Source organism: Cebus imitator, unplaced genomic scaffold (assembly GCF_001604975.1).
Source record: "Cebus imitator isolate Cc_AM_T3 unplaced genomic scaffold, Cebus_imitator-1.0 Scaffold790, whole genome shotgun sequence".
NCBI lineage: Eukaryota > Metazoa > Chordata > Mammalia > Primates > Cebidae > Cebus > Cebus imitator.
The window spans coordinates 23,465-43,486 of record NW_016108105.1 but is presented as its reverse complement, the minus strand read 5'-3'; the positions used below and the strand labels follow the sequence as shown (position 1 = coordinate 43,486).

At 34.8% G+C, this 20,022-nt stretch overlaps 1 protein-coding gene across 1 annotated transcript in view; it reads right to left on the bottom strand.

The window, feature by feature from the left end:
- Positions 1-14,201: 14,201 nt before the first annotated feature.
- The window catches only part of LOC108297303 (tumor suppressor candidate 3-like), a 20,799-nt gene continuing 14,978 nt past the window's right edge, over positions 14,202-20,022 (bottom strand). Inside the window, exon 3 of the transcript XR_001822161.2 lies at positions 14,202-14,671. The gene's annotated coding sequence lies outside the window, so the exon portion shown is untranslated. The remainder of the gene's footprint in view (positions 14,672-20,022) is intronic.

Genomic DNA, 20,022 nt, shown 5'->3' with positions numbered 1-20,022 from the left:
TTAAGCATTGCTTTGGCTAGGACTTCCAGGACTATGTTGAATAGAAGTGGTGAGTAGACATTTTCATGTTGTGCCTTTTCTTAGGGAAAAAGCTTTCAACTTTTCACCATTCAGATAATAGCTTTTGGCTTGTTATACATGGCTTTTATTTGGTTGAGGAACATTCTTTCTATACCTAAATTGATAAGAGTTTTTATCATAACAGGATGTTGAATTCTGTCAAATGGTTTTTCTACATCTGTTGAGATTAATGAAATTATTTTGTTTGCCCTGTTAATATGGTGAATTATATTTATTGCTTTGTGCATGTTGTTGAGCCACCTTTACATCCCAGAAATCCCACTTGATGGTGAATAATGTTTAACGTATTAGTGTATTCAGTTTGCTAGTGTTTTTCTTTCTTTCTTTCTTTCTTTTTTTTTTTTTTGAGACAGTGGCTCCATCTGTCACCCGAGGTTGGAGTGCAGTGGTGTATTTATAGCTCACTGCAGCCTCAAATTCCCGAGCCCAAATGATTCTTCTGCCTCACCCTTATAAGTAACTACAACTATAGGCACATGACACTATGCCTGGCTAGTTTTTTATTTTTATTTTTATTTTTGTAGAGATGGAGTCATGCTATATGTTAACCAGGCTGATCTTGAACTCCCAGGCTCAATCAATCCTCCAGCTGTGGCATCCCAAAGTGCTGGGACTCCAGGGCCAGTTTGCTCATATTATTTTGAGGACTTTTGAATCTATGTTTATCTGGGATATTGGCTGGTAGTTTTCTTTCCTTTTTCTTTCTTTCTTTCTTTTTTTTTTTTTTTTTTGAGACAGAGTCTTGCTCTCTCGCTGAGGCTGGAGTGCAGTGGTGCAATCTGAGCTCATTGTAATCTCCCCCTCCTCAGTTCAAGCAATCCTCCTGCCTCAGCCTCCCAAGTAGCTGGGATTACAGGCACCTGCCACCACACCCAGCTAATTATTGTATTTTTTAAAGTAGAGACTGGGTTTCACCATGTTGGCCAGGAACTCCTGAGCTCAGGTGATCCACCTGCCTCAGCCTCCCAAAGTGTTGAGTTTACAAGCATGAGCCACCATGCCTGGCCAGTTCTCTTTTCTTACAGCTTTGTTTGCTTTGGTATCAGAGTGATTCTGGCCTCATAAGATGAATTTGGAAGCATTCTTTCCTCTTCAGTTTTTCTGGAAGAGTTTAGAAATGTTGGTATTCATTCTTTGAATGTTTCATGGAATTCACCAGTTAAGCTATCTGGTATTGGGGTTTTCTCTGATGGAAGACTTTTTATTAATACTTCAGTCTCTTTACTCATTATTGCACTATTCTGATTCCATTTTCTTTTTTTCTTTCTGAAATTTGAATCATCCCACTCCCCTCTGGGTTGCAAGGTTTCTGTTGAAAAAGCCGCTAATGGTCTTATTGACTGTCTCTTGTATGTAAGTAACAAGTTGCTTTCCCTTGCTGCTTTCAAAATTCCCTCTTTATCTTTTGACAATTTGATGATGATATGTCTCAGCATGGGTATCTTCATTGTTTGTCCGAACTGTTTTAGGTGGGCCCCAGAAGATTAGGATGTGCCATATACTCTCAGTATAATGAAACAAGTAAGGTAGGAGCCAGACCTACTGGATGCAGTTGGAAAGTCTGGGGGTTCATTTCCTGGTATCTCCATGATGAAGCTGAAAGTGAGCATTTATTTCCATTCTGTCTGCACTAGGCTTGGGAGAGGAACTGTGGCAAATGTCTGCATTTGTGCTCAGACTGCACCCTTTCTTCCAGGAAAAATGGGCAGACCTGGATCTATATCGCTGGGGCAACCTGGGAAAGAACAGTCAGGAAGTGCCAAACTCCTGCTCAGGCTGCAGAAGGGCTTCTGTTTGCCTGTCCCTTTAACTCTCTGATACTAGTGAGTTAGAAGCCAGGCCATTAAGTAGCCATAGGAAGATTGTGCTGTAAAACCCTACGGGGTTAAAACAAATAGCTTTGCTTTGTAGCCTCTTCTCTATACCATTACCAAAGATACAGCCTTCAGAAATGGTTGCATACCCCGCAAACCATCTCTTCACTTTGTCACTTAGGGAGATTTGCATATTCTTAGTTGCCCCTGCTCCCAGAGCTGGGAGATTTAGAATGCAGCTAGTCCCTCAGATGGTAACTAAAAAGCTGGGGTGCTCAATGCCAGGACAAACTTTTTTTTAGGAGGAAATAGTAGACCTGAGGTTATTGCTGGAGTGAGCTGGGGAGAAGGCTCAGAAAGTGCCCAGGTCCTACTGAGGCTGCTGGAAGTTGGTCCCGTTGGCTGTCTGATGCAGACTAGTTAGAAGCTCAACAGTCAGCAGCGACAGGTGGCAGGGCATGCTTACAAATGCCTTCCAGAGAAACTGGTATCTTTTGCGTTTTATTCCATTCTCTGCCCCTTTTCCAGAAATGAAGCCCCTCCACGTGTTTGTGTGTCCATACAAAACTGCCCTTTTTTTTATTTTCCTGTGGTCAAGAGAGACTTGTGTATGCCTAGTCAGCTTTGCTCCAACTTGGTGAATCAAGAGCCAAACAATGGGGAACCTTCGAGTTAGGGCACTAAATGTGTGGTTCAAACTCTCCTTCCCTCAGGGAAAAGCTATGTGTTAGGAATTCCTTTCCAACTGTATTGTATAGTACCTGGGGTAGGTCCATGCCCAAGTGTGCCTCAGCTTTTCCTACTCATTTGATGTTGTATTTTCTTAGTTGCCCAGTTCATAGGAATCTTTCAATTCCTTTCTGATTTTCTATAAAAGGGAACTGACCCATGAACATGTTTATTTGGTGCATCTGTGTGTGAGTGAAGAGTCAGGAGCCTCCTATTCTGCCATGTTGGTGATATCACCATATATTATTCATTTTCTGAATGGCATAGCACATTGCTAGTTTGGCATAAGGCAAGAGGATGAAGAAAACAGAATTCAAGTTATGTTTCCCTTTGCAGAATCTCCAGTGCATTGAATATACATGGTGAGAAAGACCACTTGTTTTGTTTCTGATCTTAGCAGAAAAGCAAGCAATTAAGGCTTTCACCATTAAGTGTGACACGAGTTGCAGTGTTTCCGCAGTTGCCCGTTATTAGTTCCCTTCTGCCTAGTTTGGTGAGAGTTTGGTCAGAGGTAGATGTTGATTTTTCTCTAGGAATTTGGGTTTACTGATTATGGTAAAACATATAATGATGACTTTTATGCTTTTCACAAGTAGTTGATCTTTTAAAAATACGCTGTTAAAAAGACTAATTTTTGATACTATTTTTATCAAATCCTAGGAATATCACATTTTTACTCTTCCTCTTTTCAGTAATTATCAATGTAAATTGTAAGACCATATTAATATGGTAATTACTAACGTTTTTTAAGTGCTTACTGAAATTTTAAAGTATGTTGCCTTAATTACCAGGGTCACAACGTTTAGAAAACTTCCATATTACGGTGGTCTTGATACTCACGGAGCTCTTGTGCCTTTTTGTTTCCTGAGTTCTCTTGTTTGATTAAATCACATGGTTGGTTAAAGGGTAATTTTGGATAATTTTTATTTTTCATAAAAAGTGCCTATGTGGGCTGGGTACAGTGGCTCATGTTTGTAATATCAGCACTTTGGGAAGCCCAGTTGGGAGGACCGCTTGAAGGAAGGAGTTCAAGATGAGCCTGGGCAAAAAAGTGAGACCCTGTCTCTACCAAAAAAAAAAAAAAAAAAAGGAAAGTGCATTAAGTCATGCATTTTTGAGTGAACAGAGAAATCAAAGCTGCCATACATTAGATAGATAAAGGATTTTAGGATCACTATATTTCCCTTAAAACTCTACAGTGACACCATTTCAATGTTTTCAGTTAAAAGTTAGCTGTAGAGATGTTTCAGACATCTCATTTCTCCTCATTTTTGACTTAGTTTTTCTTTCTGGGTTTTCTTTTTCCATTTAGTCTTGAAATTTGTGATTTCTTAAGGATATACCTTGAGATTAATTTCATATATTAATCTGTAACATGCTGAGCCATTTTATTCTACATACTCAGACTGTTTATTATGGGGAAGCTTCCTTTTATGTTTATTTTGATTGTTTTCATTTCTGTTTTTGATAGTCTTCAAGAATATTAATTTTTTTTTATTAAATATTCCTGTTAATATTAGTTGTCATTGTTTGAGACAAAGTCTCGCTCTGTCATCCAGGCTGGAGTTAAGTGGTGCCATCTCTCTTCACTGCAACCTCTGCCTCTTAGGTTCAAGCGATCCTCCCATCTTAGCCTCCCAAGTAGCTGGTACTACAGGTGTGAGTCACTACACCTATTTTTTGTAGAGATGGGGTTTCCCCATGTGGCCCAGGCTAATCTCCAACTCCTGAGCTTAAGCCATCCACCCACCTAAGTATCCCAAAGTGCTGGGATTATAGGTGTGAGCCACTGTGCCCAGCCTGTCTTTGCTGTTTTTAGGTCTTTGTTTTCCCTTAGGAATTCTTACGCATAAGTTTTTCTCTACAACAGTGATTTAATTTCCTGCATTCTAATCATTAATCACTATAATTCACTTAATAATCCCATTTTGATTTTCTTTCTGGGTTGTGTCACCACCACCATCTCCCTGTAATCCTATCCCCCATCTTAATAATGTCTCCTTTCATCTTACTTTATACTGCTTTTGCATGATTTTGTGGTATACATTTTATTGGACACAAAGCAGATTACATTTCCAATTTTTACTCTTTACTTAACCAGTGACTCTGCTGGACAACACAGCATCACAATTCACTTAGTACATTCACAAATACTAAGCTAAGATTTGGGGAGTTTCTGCAGTTCTTATGACAAATTCCTTGAGTATGTTAAGGTTTCTAAAAATGGCACAGAATGATCTCGAACATCATGGACTTTTATTACCAATCCCCAATTCCAGAATAACCACTTATCTGTCACAGCAATGATGGAGTCCCTCTTCAAGAATCTGCATCACTACTTCGACCGTTTATACCCCAATGTCTCTGTCCCACAATCTTTCCTCTAAGGGATGCTGGGGTTCCAGGTTCAGAGTGGCTTAAATTTATGGATAAAGAAAGAAGAGTGGGAAAAGCCCAAGATGGATGGAAACATGTGTAAGCTATAGGTGGCACTTCAATCTCTTGAAACTTCTCAAGAAAGTTCCCCAGCCAACACATAAGATAAACTCTTGGACCTGCAGATACTATGAACTCAAAAGCATGGTAGTTATTCATTCAATGCTTGGGCTCAGATCAAGTATAAATAGGGCTAAGAGACAAAATTAGTCAATTATTTTTAAAAGCTGGAAAGTAAATTTTATTAAGGAAGACTGACACCCTTTCACCTGGATAAGAAAAGGCTGAAAGGGAATGTAATAACTAGACAGAAGTGATCTATTCTTCCTAGCCATTGCAACAATGGTAGAATAAACTGGCTTAGAGAACGAGACACTTTGTTGACACACATTATGCCATATTTTCTGATGTTGTGGTTTTGTTATAATTTCTACATATATGAGACAATCCTGTGAATGTCTTTAAAAAATAGGTAACAGCTGCATGTATGTGAAATTACTTGTCTAAAGATTAATAAATTGACCTTATATATACTATTACTCCCAACATTCTAATATTTTTCACCTTTTTTTTTGGTGATAAATGTACTATGTAATGGTTGTTTTCTAAAATTTGGTATAAAACATTTCTTTTGTAACACAAGCTGTTCATAGGCTCCATAATATTTTCTTAATTATTAAATATTATTAAATAAAAGAAACCAAGGTTATGTACTGACAGAATACATTTTCTAAATCAGGGTTGCTCTAGGATTGCTACTCAGCTTTCCATCCTTTTCATAACCCAATCATATAGTTTCTATCCAAGGTCATGGTTTCCCTTGTTAGAGATACATGGGGTTTCCCCCGATACGACTGACCACAGTATTTCTCTCTGGATAACCTAAAGTGTTATACAGTTACTCTTTTACTAGAAGTAATGTGACAAAAAAAAAATTTGTGGGTGGCTTGGTCCTAGTACTTTCCCAGGATCTATGCAAACATAACTGAAATAGACGATTCCAACTCCAGTCCTAGTGCTGAGGATTAAAGTAAAGCTTATGGAGAGGTGATATTATTGTGAACTAAGCAGCCTCTTGGGTTTCATATTCAAATATAATCAATGTATACTCAGAAGGACAGAAAACTTTAAGTGCCTCATCTGTATTCATTGTTCTGTATCTAACTCAAGTCTGAATGATTTGCATAAAGAGCTTCTTGCTATAAGTTTCATTCCCAGATAGTCACAGTAGGCAATTTCTTTTGTGGCCAGTTATAGGGCCCTTCCTCTAAGGAAAAGGTATATTTTGGGAAAAGCAGATTGGGAAATTTACACTTTCCCTATGTGGCATAAAATCTAGGTATATAGGATTCTAACTGATGCATAAGGAATCATGAATTAGGGCCCTGCCTACTTGGACCAGAATGGGGGAAGTCAAGTTATTGTGTTACCTAATATTACTTCTAGCTCCTTTTATATGGTGTTGAGCATGGTGATGATGAATGTCGGAAGCAGGTAAAAGAGGAAAGATGGTTATATTTAAAGAAATCATTAATAGTTTTCTTCTGTGAGTCAGGCTTGAATTTAGACCCCTTGCATAGCAGATGCTGATTAGTCAATAACTTCTAATATTAGAGCCCAGAGATTTCTGCTTTGTCTCCTTGTGTTTTTCTAGGACCCTAAAAGTAGACTGTAATTAGGAAAATGTTTTCCAGTACTGGTAACCCTCTCATCTCATCAGGTCAGATTACCTCAGTATAAATTATAATTTTCAGACTAAGTGTAGTAAAGCAGGTCTTTATGGAAATCAGGTGGGAGAGGCATCCTTGGTACTTAAGAAGCAATTCCTAATTAGTTTAGGAAACAGGGGTGGTATTAGCCAGTGGGTTTTTTTGTGTGTGTTTGTTTGTTTTTGGCCTTAAAATGTGGGCTCTGAGTCTGATGTCACTCAGATTGAAAGCTGTCTCAGATTGAAAGCACAATCCTACTAGGATTGATAGAAGGCAAGGAGAGGCATACATAGGGATGTGTACATTTTACCCAGTCATTTTTTAGCTTTGGCACCAAGGTACAATAAAATTAAATCTAAAATATTTGGATTAGGACTTCAACTTAACCTTTTTTGAGAAGACAAAATTTCACCCATAAACTCTATTTTTAATTAAGATTTTCTTTTGGCTACTGATTTGTAAGAATTACATATTTTGGATACTAGATTCTTGTCAGATATACGACTTGCAAATATTTTATTACCGTGGGTTGTCTTTTCACTCTCCATAGTGCTTTTGAGGAGCAGAAGTTTTTAATTTTGAAGTCTAATTTATATTTTTCTTCTGTTGCTTGTGCCTTTGGTGCCAAAGCCAAAAAACTATTGCCAAATCCTAGGTCAAAAAGGTTCACACCCATGTTTCTAAAAGTTTTATAGTTTTAGCTCTTACATTTACATCTTGGATCCATTTAGAGTTGCTATTATGTATAAGGTGCAAGGTAAGGGTCCAACTTTCTCCTGCTTTTGCATGTGGAAATCCAGCTGTACCAGCATCATTTTTTGAAGAGACTATTCTTTTCCCATTGAATGGTTTTGGCACTCTTGTTGAAAATCAACAAAGATTATGGGTATATTTTTGGATTCTCAATTCTGTTCTATTAATCTATGTTTATCCTTATACTGGTAACTATGTTTGGTACCTGACAGTTGTATTTCTATTAAGGTTGGATTGTACTAAATTTTTAAAGTGTGAGTCTTTCAACTTTGTTCTTTTTCAGTATTGCTTTGGCTATTCAGGACCCCATACATTTCCATATAAATCAGCTTTCTTACTTTTGCAAAAAGGCCATTGAATTTTAATAGGCAATTGAATTCATAGATCATTTTGACAATATTATGTTTTTCAATGTAGGAACTTGATGTATTTCTATTTGTTTAGGTCTTCTTTACTTTCAGCAATATTTTGTATTTTTAATTCCTTGGTTAAATTTATCCCAAAGTATTTTATTACTTGATTCTATTATACATTGAGATTCTTTTTAGTTTTCTTTTTCAGACTGTCCATTGCTAGTATATAGAAGTACAAGTGGTTTTTGCATGTTAACCACATATCCTGCAACTCTAGTGGATTTATTTCTAATCCTTTAAAAATTTCTTTGTTTTACTTTATATATATCATCTGTGAATGGAAATAAGTATTAAGTCCTCCTTTCCAATTTGGTTGTCTATGTCCTTATCTAATTGTATTGCCAAGAACACATAGTATAATGTTGAATAGAGGTGGTGAAAGTGGGCATTCTTGCCATGTTCCTGATTTGAGGAGGAAAGTTTTATGTTTTTAACTATTGAATATTATTAGCTGCTGGTTCTTCACAAATATTAAAGCTGATAATCTTGAGAAAGACATCTTTTTATTCCTATTTTGTTCAGTGTTTGTTTTCATTTGTAAATGATGGATGAGTATTGAATTTGGTTAAATGCCTTTTCTGCATTAACTATATCATTATATAGCTGTCTTTCTTCATTCTATTAATGTGGTGTGTTATTCTGATTTTCTTTTTCATATGTTGAACCACTTTTGCACTTCTGGAATAATTCCCACTTGGTCATGCACACTTCTAATATCCTGTTGGATTGTTAGCTAGCATTTTGTTGGATTTTTACATACACTCATAAGAGATACTTAATTAGCTCTTAATTATTAGAGATACTTAAATTAAGAGATAATTTTCTTAGTGTATTTGGTTTTGGTGTCAGGGTAATACTGGCCTCAGAATTAGGAATTGTTACATTTTCTTTTTTTTTTTTTTTTTGAAATAGTCAAGAATAATTCTGTTCATTTTAAAAATATTTGGTATAACCCACCAGTGAAGTCATCTGGTCTTAGGTTTTCCTTTATTGGGAGGCTTTTGACAACTAATTCAATTTCTTGTTAAGAAGCCTGTCCAGATTTTCTATTTTTGTTGAGTCAATTCTTGTAGTTTGGTTGTTTCTAGAAATATGTCCATATCATCTAGGTTATTTAATTTTTGATATGCAATTATTGTCTTATAATCCTCTTTATTTCTGCAAGGTGGGTATTAATGTTCCCACTTCCACTTCTGATATTAGTAATTTGTATCTTCTTAGCACAGCTAAAGGCTGGCCAATTTTGATGACCTTTTCAAAGAACTAACTTTTGGTTTCATTGACTTTGCTGTTTTTCTTTTCTCTATTTTGTTTATCTCTGCTCTAATATTGATGTCTATTCCTCTGCTAGTTTTGGATGTGTTTTTCTTTTTCTAGTTCTTTAAGGTAAGTTAGGATATTTATTTAAGATCTTTCCTCTTTTTCAATACAGTCATTTCCAGCTACAAACCCCATCTGAACACTGCTTTTTCTGTATCTCAAATTTTGGAATGTAGTATATTTGTTTTCATTAGTCTTAGAGTGTTTTCTAATTTCCCTTGTGACTTCTTCTGTGACCCATTAGTTGTTTATATTATCTTCCACATACTTGTTTTCCAATTTATTATAGGTTTTAATTTATAAATTCATAAGATTTACAATCAGCGTATTATGCATTCATCTTTTAAATTTTATGAGATGTTACAAAAAATAAAATAATGCTGTATTTTATATTTAATCTATGCAGTCCTTTACTAATATTTTTCATTTCTTTGAATGGCTCTGAGTTACTATCTAGTGCCCCTTCAGCTCGAAGTACTCTCTTTAGCATGTTTTATATGGTAGGTCTGTAAAGAACAGAATCTTTTATCTGGAGAGGTACTACTTTATCCTTCATTGTAAAAGGATAACTTTGCCAGGTACAGAATTCTTGGCCTTCTTTCCACATTCTAAAATACCTTTCTGCCTCCGTGGCCACTAATGAGCAAGTGGCTGTTAATCTTACTGATAATTTCTTCTACATGTTGTCATGTCTCTCTTGCTTTCAAGATTCTTGATCTTTTGACAGTTTGATTTTAATGTGTGCTGGTATGGATCTCTTTGAGTTTATATACTACTTGGAATTTGTTAAACTTCTTGGTTATTGGATTCATGTCTTTTTTCAGATTTGTTAAGTTTCAACATTATTTCTTCAAATACTCTTTTCTGTCCTCTTTTCTCTCTTCCAGGACTCCTGTTATTCACATTTGATATCTTTCATGGTATCTAACAGGTATTTTAGTCTCTGTTCATTTTTCTCCTCCTCAGACTGGATCATTTCAGCAACTGACCTAGCTTCAACTTCACTGATTGTTTCTTCTGCCTATTCTGCTGTCAAGCCTCTCTAGTGACTTTTCCAATTACTACTATATTATTGATTATTGTAATTTCAATTGATTCATTTTAAAATTACTACTGATCATATTATTCAACATCAGATTTTGTATTTGACGCCTTTTTATAATTTTTATCTCTTTATATTCTTTATTTAATGATATGTCATTCTCTGTGTTTCCTTTAGTTCTTTGCCCATGGTTTCTGTTAGCTCTTTGAGTACGTTGAAGACATTAATGTCCTTGTTCAGCAAGTCCGATGCCTGTGTTTCCTCAAGGACAGTTTCTTTTATGTCCCTGTGAATAAGACTTTCTTGTCGCTTTTTTTGCCTCACTTTTTTAACTGTTATAAACTGGATATCATAAATATTATAATATGGCAACTCTGGAAACTAGATTCTGCCCCAAGTTTTGTTATCATGACTTGTTGTGTAGTAGTGGTTTAGTGACTTTTCTAAATTGTTTATCACGTGTGGTCTGTGTAACATTTAATCTATTAGATTAGCGGTCACTCAGTAGTTTGACAGAACTTTCCTCAAATGCCTGGAGAAAAAAAAAAGAAAGAGAAAATACTCTCCCTAAAATAGACTCTGTTTTAGTCTTCACTTCCTGTTTGGTCTGGGTATAAATATGACTATCAGCAAGCGGTGAAAGCTTAGAATCTTCTCAGGACTTTTCTGAACATGGATCGTGCTCTGGGTATGTATATAACCTTATAGAGTCCCTAGAATATGTAGGATCCTTTCCGAGTCCTTATTCTCCAAGTTTTCTCACTCTCTAGCTTTCCCTTCCAGGCTTTCATTGTGTCTATTTGTCCCAACTGCAATCTTTCTCCAGACAGCAGAGGCTTGTTCATTTATTTTCAATGCTTTCAAGAAATCATTCTCCGCACAGCCACTTTTTCACCTGGAGAGACTTCTGAATTACATGAACCATAGGCAAGCCCCTAGATAGGTCAAAACGAATACCATTTCTTAAGAAGTAGGTCTATTCTGTTCCCTCCAAAGCTAGGAACCCACACAAGGAATGCAGGCTGCAGTCTTTGAAGACCATTCCTGACTTGGGAGCAAAGAGAGAGAATTAAGTTAAAATGCCATTAAGCTATCCAACTGAGTTTCAGTTGCCTTTTTAATTTAAGCATTGTCTTGGTTTAAGCTTTTGTTTGGAAAACCTTTTTTTTTTAACCAGATTTCCGATAAACTGGACTCTGACAGGCTTTTTTCCCCAGTTTTCCTAAGGATGGGTATGTCCCTGGAGTTTCTTACTCTGTCATTTTACTAACATATATGCATAATTTTTAATGGAAATAGACATATCAACATTTTGGTAAATGTGACATGATTTTCCTATTATGGCCTCAAAGTGAGATGCTTTGTTAAAACTTTGTATAATACATGGACCCTTGGTATATGACATAAATATGTGCATATATTTCATACATAAGGAATATGGAAAATTCATAAATGATAGATGCTCATGAATTACATCAAGGAATTTAGGAGCTAATGAATGCATATTTGTACCATTTTGAATGTGACCAGCTACAATGCTCATCCTCTTCCTATTATTATAGAAAACATTATTACATATATCACTAGCCTGATCCAATACAGCATATTGCTGGAGTATGTAGAGGACCTTGTTTTACTATTTTAAACTTAATGAGCACTGTGGACTCTAATAATATTTAGTCTTCAAGGCTCAATTCAAATATTTCATTCCTAGATGCTCTGGCTAATGTGTTTACCCCCGAGACCAGTCCTTTTTAAAACACAATGTTGAATATCATTGGTTGAAAAATAACAGTGTATTATGCCTTATTTAGAATAACCACTCCCTTCACATACCCTTAGGGAGGTTTCTCATGATAGCAAGAAAGGGAATACTTGTCAAACTCCATGGTTACAGCAACATCTAATCTCCCCAAATCACTGTGTCTGCTGAATTGTAACTGACAAGGGATATTACTTCAGGTGTAAAAGAAAATTACGGTAAGCACAAAATGCTACTGGGCTTACTCATGTGAATATCTAATGCCAGGAACAGTATGTTGAGCAAAATGCAACAAGTTATCAATCAGACGTTATTAAAAATGGAACTCCTTTAGATGGAATTTTATAAGGATTTTTTTCTCCACTGTAGTAGAAAAATAATTGTTAATCATACAATCACATTTTTTGACAGTTTTGAACAGAGTGAATCTGGTTAAAAAGTGACACTGGAGGATATAACATATCAGATACAAATCAATTATTCAATTCTCACAGTTTAGGAAAGGTAAATGTATCATATATTATGTAATTTTCCTCATGCTACATTCTGTAAGCAAACTATGTTTGAGCCATCTTTGCAATTTTGCATATAGCATTTTGCAGTCAGTAATGACTTACCTTGAGGCAGTCTATTTTGCCCTAGAATCACTTCCCTAATCCAACAGTTGTCTATAGAGAAGCCACGGGTTTTTAAACCATGAAATTCTGAAAAAAATACTGTTTTATCATTGGACTTATTTTAAATGCTCAGAGGAAATTACAACATATGGGCTAGAAAACCATTACTAATATGGTATAGGAAAGTACTCCTTAATTATAGTGACTGAGAATGACCTGACTTTGATATGACTAAAAGCTTTACAGTGAGATTAATTTGTAATATCATTTAATCAGCTGCATATTAACAGATAATTTTGAGATTTAAGGATTCAAGTAAAAGTAATTATAATTTACAAATTTTTACTACTTGTAAAATTTGACCTGAGATTCTCTATGTAATCCCTGAAGTTTTGAGTAAAATGTAAAAAGTCTGCAATGGATTAAGAATTACAAGTCAGGTTCTGCCTAGGGATAGGCAGTGAACAAATGATTATCTTCATCTATTGCTTTTCCATAAATGTCATTCCATAACTGAATTTATTCATCTAAGTACACAAACTAGGAAAATTAATGTTATTTTTAGTAACAGATTTGGGAGTATGATTAAAACTTAAAAGTATTATTGTAATTTTCACTGAATATTATGTTTTGAAAAGATAGCATTCATCCTGCTAGCACACACATTGCCCTGGGATACAACTTGATAAACCTGCCTCAGGAGGTTTTTATATTTCCCATTCTTCATTGAAATGCATAGATTTAAAGAAGTAAAGTCAGTGGATGTATACCTGTTTCCTGTTTGAGGCTATATAGCTGGAACTCCCAATGAAATCAATTCTCCATGGTCTATTATTCAAATCTTAATGATAATTAGATAATAAAACTTAGAAAAAACACCTACTGAGCTGACTGAAGAACTGCTTTTCTAAACCCATAATTTGCGTTAACTCCGCAGAATATAAAACTCCATGTTTGAGAATTTGAAAGCCTTGTTATGAACTTTTATTTATGTTTGGCTTTCAGCTTCCATTATTTCTCTAAGTCAGATAAAATTTACACTCTAATTTACAAGGTTGTGAGGAAGAAGTACCATAATGTATATGAAAGTGCCTTATAAACTAAAACAGGCTACAAAACATAATAGTAAATTACACTCTATATTTGTTACCAAGAAAGCTTCCTTGAATCATTCACTAATCCTAGGATAACCTATTATCTGGATTCAAGTAATGAGGCTTTGATGGGAAGCTGGTTCCATAAAACACAAAAGGAAAACGGATATAGTGGGTTAAGTTTGCTGTTATTCATAAATCAGGATTCCCGGATGATATCTAAAGTTTCAGGAATAACTCCTAGTTGTGGTATGTTTCTTTCATTGTCTGATGCCTTTGAAGCACATTGATTTAGTGCATGTTTACTTTAGATTTAGATCTCAAAAAGCAGCTGTATTCCTTGGTTAGGCATCCAAATTGTAGGTACCATTCATCCAGTTCCCTGTCCTATACACCTTTATCTAGTTACGATGAATAAGAACAAAACACTATTCGTAACAGTGCAAGTACTTTATAACTGAAGCTGCAGTAAGTTTAATTTTCAGTACATGACATATTTTCATGCATTTGCTTTATCCCTGTACAATACTAAGAATCTTTAACATACATTTTGTAGGTTTTCTTTACTAACATTGTATTCCTTTACTAATGAGTAAACAGTTCTAAAACATGAATTCATAATTACAATGTCATTTATTTCAATCCTGTGGCACACACTATGATAGGCTTGAAAAAAAAAACACTTTGATATTTCCTCTGTAGATTACTACATGTTACCATTCATTTCTATAAATTAAATTTACCAGGAAAACCCACAGTTTAAAAAACATACACAAGAATAAGCTAGTGATCACAATCAACAAATGAATGAATTCAAAATAGTATAAAGTCAGGAACAGTTTATCTTCATGGTAAACATTCACTTTATGCAAATCCCACTTGGCTTCATTTAATTAAAAAGCTGAAAAAGAAAGAAAATTATTATGTGCTGAACATTAAAAAAATATGCTTTTTATTCCATTCTAAATTAGTACATGTAAATATAACATTAAAATGTCATAATTGTATTAATTCAACTAATTGTAATTGTTACATCAGGGCAATTTTTCTAAAGTAGTACCTTTAACCAGATCAGGCTTAGGGTGGGAATAGGGTCAGGGGTGAGAGAAGATGCTGAAAACTTGAATTTGTGGTTTCAATTTACATAAACATTCCTCTCACTGCTGCCTAGAGCAATAGTTAAATCAGCATTTAAAATGGTAATGTAGGGGAAATAGAAGGGAATGGACTGAAACAAATGTGTGAAGTGGGTCATTTGACTGTCCTAAACATATTTTTTCTCATTAAATGTAAAATTTACTTACATAAAATAATTATTAATCACTTGGTCTTTGTTAATGTAATTTACAATCTCATTATATCAAACAACCAAAACGAGTATACATAAATAATAAAACTTCTGATGAAACATCAGCAGAGATAATTGAAAATTAAAAAAAGAGATAGCTATTAGTTTTTTAAACTTCCCTAAGCAAAGCTTTATGAAACAAAATTTAATTTTGTAAGATGGTGAATCAATTTAAATAACATTTATGAAACTTTTGTTTATATCTGTACCTTTCTGCTGACATGTGTCATGTTCTTTTTGAGTCTTGACAACACAAGACAACTTTGCAAGGCAACCAGAGACAAACCAATTTCATTTAAAAAAGTTACAATATAAATATAAGGCAAAAATGCAATTAATAGTTCCTGTAGTGTTTTAAAAAAAAAACAAAAGAAAACATGTAGCTGGAAAAATGTCCAAACTAGGTAAGTTTTATATCTGGATGTTTAAATTATAATATCCTAGGCATAAATTGTTTTGTCTTTCTGAACCTCGGTTTCCTCATTAGTGAAAAGAACGTTTGTTTTGGATGACTCCCAAGTTCTTTTCAGTGCTAATATTTTATGATTCTGGTGATACTATGTGCAAGAATAAATATATATTTTAAAATATAACATATTTTATAAAATATAAAATATTTATATATAATATATATTTAAATTATATAATATACAGTGTATATTATATAACATCAATTAAAATGTACAGGAAGTCACAGTACAGTACAGAATAATTACTCTTGTTATTCGATTTCTGAGAAATTGTTAAATAAGAAGATAAAAATTATGTGATGATATCAGGATGCAATCAGACATTGCTTTTACTTAAAAAAAAAAAAAAAAGTAATGAATAAAGTGTACTATAAGGATGACCATCTCCATGAAGAAGAATGTCAGCAATAAACCTCATCAGGGCATTAAACTGTAGTTGTGGTTCCATCTACACGATCATTAAAAACACTGCTGGTAAAGCAGATAGATGTGTCAGTTGTAGATAAACTTGCTCTGAAGATGAAGCTAACTGAAGAATGAGGGTTAATACAAAAAGAAATCTAATCATAAACTGAAACTTAAAACTACGGATTTGTAGCTTTTCATTGTTTTGTTTTTAATGGATTGATCTGCAAATTTTAAGTTACGGAGCACTAATCTTTATTATTATTAAAAATAATACCCCTATAAAAGCAAAAGTACTAATTTGATGCATAATTGTAATTGTGTATCTTCTAACTTTTTAGGAGTTCTATATTTAGGTACATTAAAACTAAAAGGATCTTTGTGAGTACGTTCTTAATCTGCAGTTATTATGGTACTGTTTTTCTCTTTTTATGGTTTTCAAAACTGAAATAGTAATTTTCTTGAAAGCTGTTATAACAATCACTTGTCTGTCATGAAATGACAAATACATATTTAATCTGAAACTGATACTAATTGTCCAACAATAAAGGATACATCTAACAGGCAGAACAATTCCTATGCTTTTATTTTCAAAACTGTCATTTTCATTTTAAAAAGTTACAAATTTTTTTATTTGTTCAAGACACTAGAAACACTTGAAGCACAAAAATATTTTGCTGGTTAAAATGTTTCTGAGAAAAGTATGAACTGTTATTCTCTATTCAATCAGTATTTCAGATTTCACTTTTACTTTCATTATATAAATAGTAAATGTCCAAGGTACGTTCTAGTATGTTTTGTACTGATATTTTCACTCAAGGAATTAAGTCTCTTATTTCTAATGAATAGGATCTGACATGCAGTTTTTCCCTTTTCACATTCATCTAATAATTTGGATGCATAATCTAATAGTATAACTAACAGTTCTTATAGATTAATGGTTCAATAGTGCTTATTGTTTTTTTCTAATAATGCTTATAACAAAAATGTGTAATTGCCTTTGTATCATACAAAGAAAACTGTCAAGAATACTGAAAACTGAATTTGCTACCCTTAATTGTGCTTTGCAGTTATGTGGTCTGCTTCCACAATGAGTAAGAAGCAGCCTTGGGTACCATCTTCAGCTTCTGTGTGGACTCTGCTCCATTCTGCCATAAATGAATTGCACTGTAGTTATTAATAGTGATGGTATGCATATGCAAAGCACTGATTGCTGTGACTGGCTTATTCTGAAGTGAATATATGCATGGTCAAGTGTAAGTCAGGTAGTAATACAAGATGGAAGCTAATTGGCAACAGTAGCAAATTGTACACGGGGATAAGACAGAAGGCTAGGACTAGCACAAATGTGCCCCGAGACCTCCCACTTCCTCTAATCTAAGGGAAATAACCATTCCCTTCTAGTCCATGTCACTTTATTGTTGCTTAAAGTCCATCAGGGATGCAGAGGGACTCTACACAAAAACAATCATGATTTAGAGTAAAATGCTGTCTTTGATTTTCTGAGGAGAAATAATCCATAGGTTCATTAGCAAGTTTATTATTTGAAATTCAGAATGTTTTACTAGAGAAACATGAATCAAAGTGTTTGCTATTTTCTCAAACTAAAGGCCCCCAAATGTCTGTTTCAATCACCATTTCACAACTATTGTGTACTAGAATACCGTGCATAGAAGCATGTTGCAAAAAACGGAATGAATGAAAGTCATGGTCGTTATGTTTCTTTTAGCTAAAGGAGAGAAAGACCTGGGTATGATTAAGCACAATATAGTGACAGATCTGATATGATAACAAGTTCCTGGCGTTAGGAGAATTGAAAAACAAACAAGATGAAGGGACCGCAGCCTAGAATAAAGTTGGATGAAGAAAGGTATCCAAGTATGAGAACACATTTAGTGCTGTATTCAGCATGGCTAAACCAGGCATTAGCACATTTTCTGTAAAAAGCCAGAAGGTAAATATTTTAAACTTTGTGGGCCATGGGTCTTTGTTGAAAACATTCAACTGAACTGTTGTAGTGCAAAAGCAGTCATAGACAATACATAAAAACAAGTCTGGCTGCGTTTAAATGAAACGTTATTCATAGGCACTGAAATTTGAATTTCATAATTTTCATTTCACAAGATATTCTTTGTTGACTTCCCACCCCTCAGTGATTTACAACTGTAAAAGCCATTCTCAGTTTGGAGGATACACTTAAACAGGCAGCAGTTACTGAGTTTTGTATTAAACCATAGGATATACTGAAGGCTGTACCATAAAAAGCTAGATGGCACAAAACTTAAAACAGTTGTGGCAATTCATACAATGATACTACTATACAGCTAATAAAATCATATATGTTGTAGAATGTAGTTAATTGCATTGAAATATGCTGATGAGGTATAAAACAAAAACAAGCAGCTTATAAAATACATATTGCATCATTCCCGAGGTTCAAATTTTATACAGGCTAAACTGATGACATTTGATGACCTGGATGTTGGACTTTATTAATATATTTTATTTTCTTCATTTTGCTAATCTGTATCTTCTAGAAGGAACATGTATTAACTTTCCCCTCCCTTTTTATTAGATATTAGTGGATTTTAATGAAGAAGCAACATAATCAGTACCTATCTTAAAATAATTCTGACATTACTTTACAATAAGTGATGAATTATGGGGTATAATGACTAGATATTGGGAGATAATTTAAGAGGCTAGTTAATAGTCAGAAAAAGACACAATGTAATTAAGACAGCAATTGTGGGAAGAGAAAAGTAATGTAGAGCAAATAACAAAAGAGGATGAACATGTGGGATGAGGACAAAATGACTCCAAGATTTTCATCTTGTATGACTATGAGAATGACAGTGTCTTAGGGAAAATGGGGAAAAGGAGTGGAGAAAGATTCAAAGGCAGATGATACTGATTTTGAATGTATTGAGGTGAACTGCTAATGTGGTATTCAGATCTGGTTCTGGATCTCAGGAGAAGGGTCAGGACTTGTTATGTGTATTTGAGACTGAGAAATCATCTAAAAGAAAAAACGAGGGTGTAAGAATGCCATATTACAAAATCCGGGGTATAAAGTTTCCAGCAGGGGCTTGTCAAATAAAGCGCTAGAAGGGTCACCTGAAGAAAACTTTGGATTTGGTCACTGGTTGTTACTGGAGACAGAGGATATATCAAAAGCTTGTTTGTTCCTTTTCCCTTCCTGTGAAATAACTGAACAGGTACCAAATAATGGCTTGCTGTTTGCTTTGGTTTTTTGTTTATCTTGAATTAATTACTCCATCTGTTTCTCATATTTGGAAAAACCAGAATGTACATAGTGTTCCTGAACAAATGTATTCTGTCCAACTGGGAGTTTGGTTAACTTCTCTGAGATCCTCGGCTCGATAGACTTCTTGGGCACTGCTCTTCCTGTTCTCAAACTGGGGAGGAAGTCAGGGAGACCCAGTGGCTACATAATGGCATCTGTCTTGGGGAAATCACTTAGGTGGCTAAGGGCCAGCTCCTCAGATTTCATCTGGCATCCAAAAAAGGTGCAGAAGGGAAAAAAGGCCTGGGTTGTTCAGTAAGCAGATAGGCCAGTGGCTGAATGTTCATTCCTGTTCCATTGACCTTGCGTATAGTACAACTCACTGAGTCATTCTTTTTAATCCTTACTCTACATTCACACATGTTCTATGGGAATGCTAGAGAGAAGTACATTGTGGCCCTTAGCCAGACCATTTTCGCAAAAGTCCTGGGGCTCTCTTCTCTGTAATAGAAGATTACTAAACCCAGAAACGTCTAAGTCTGAAACAAGTGGTCTTCCAGAAAGGCCTGAAGAAATCTAGGCCTGTATTGACAGGAGGAAAATATCTTTCGGAATGGAAGCTTTCTTTATCTGTCATTTCATGGGGCAATCGCTGTCCGATCTCCTAGTGCTGAGGCCAGTTCTCTACACAGCCTGCACAGAGAGACCTAATCATAGTATTAACCACATGTAACAATTAGGAATCACCAGAAGCACGGATAGTCAGTCGGAGGTGGCGGGGG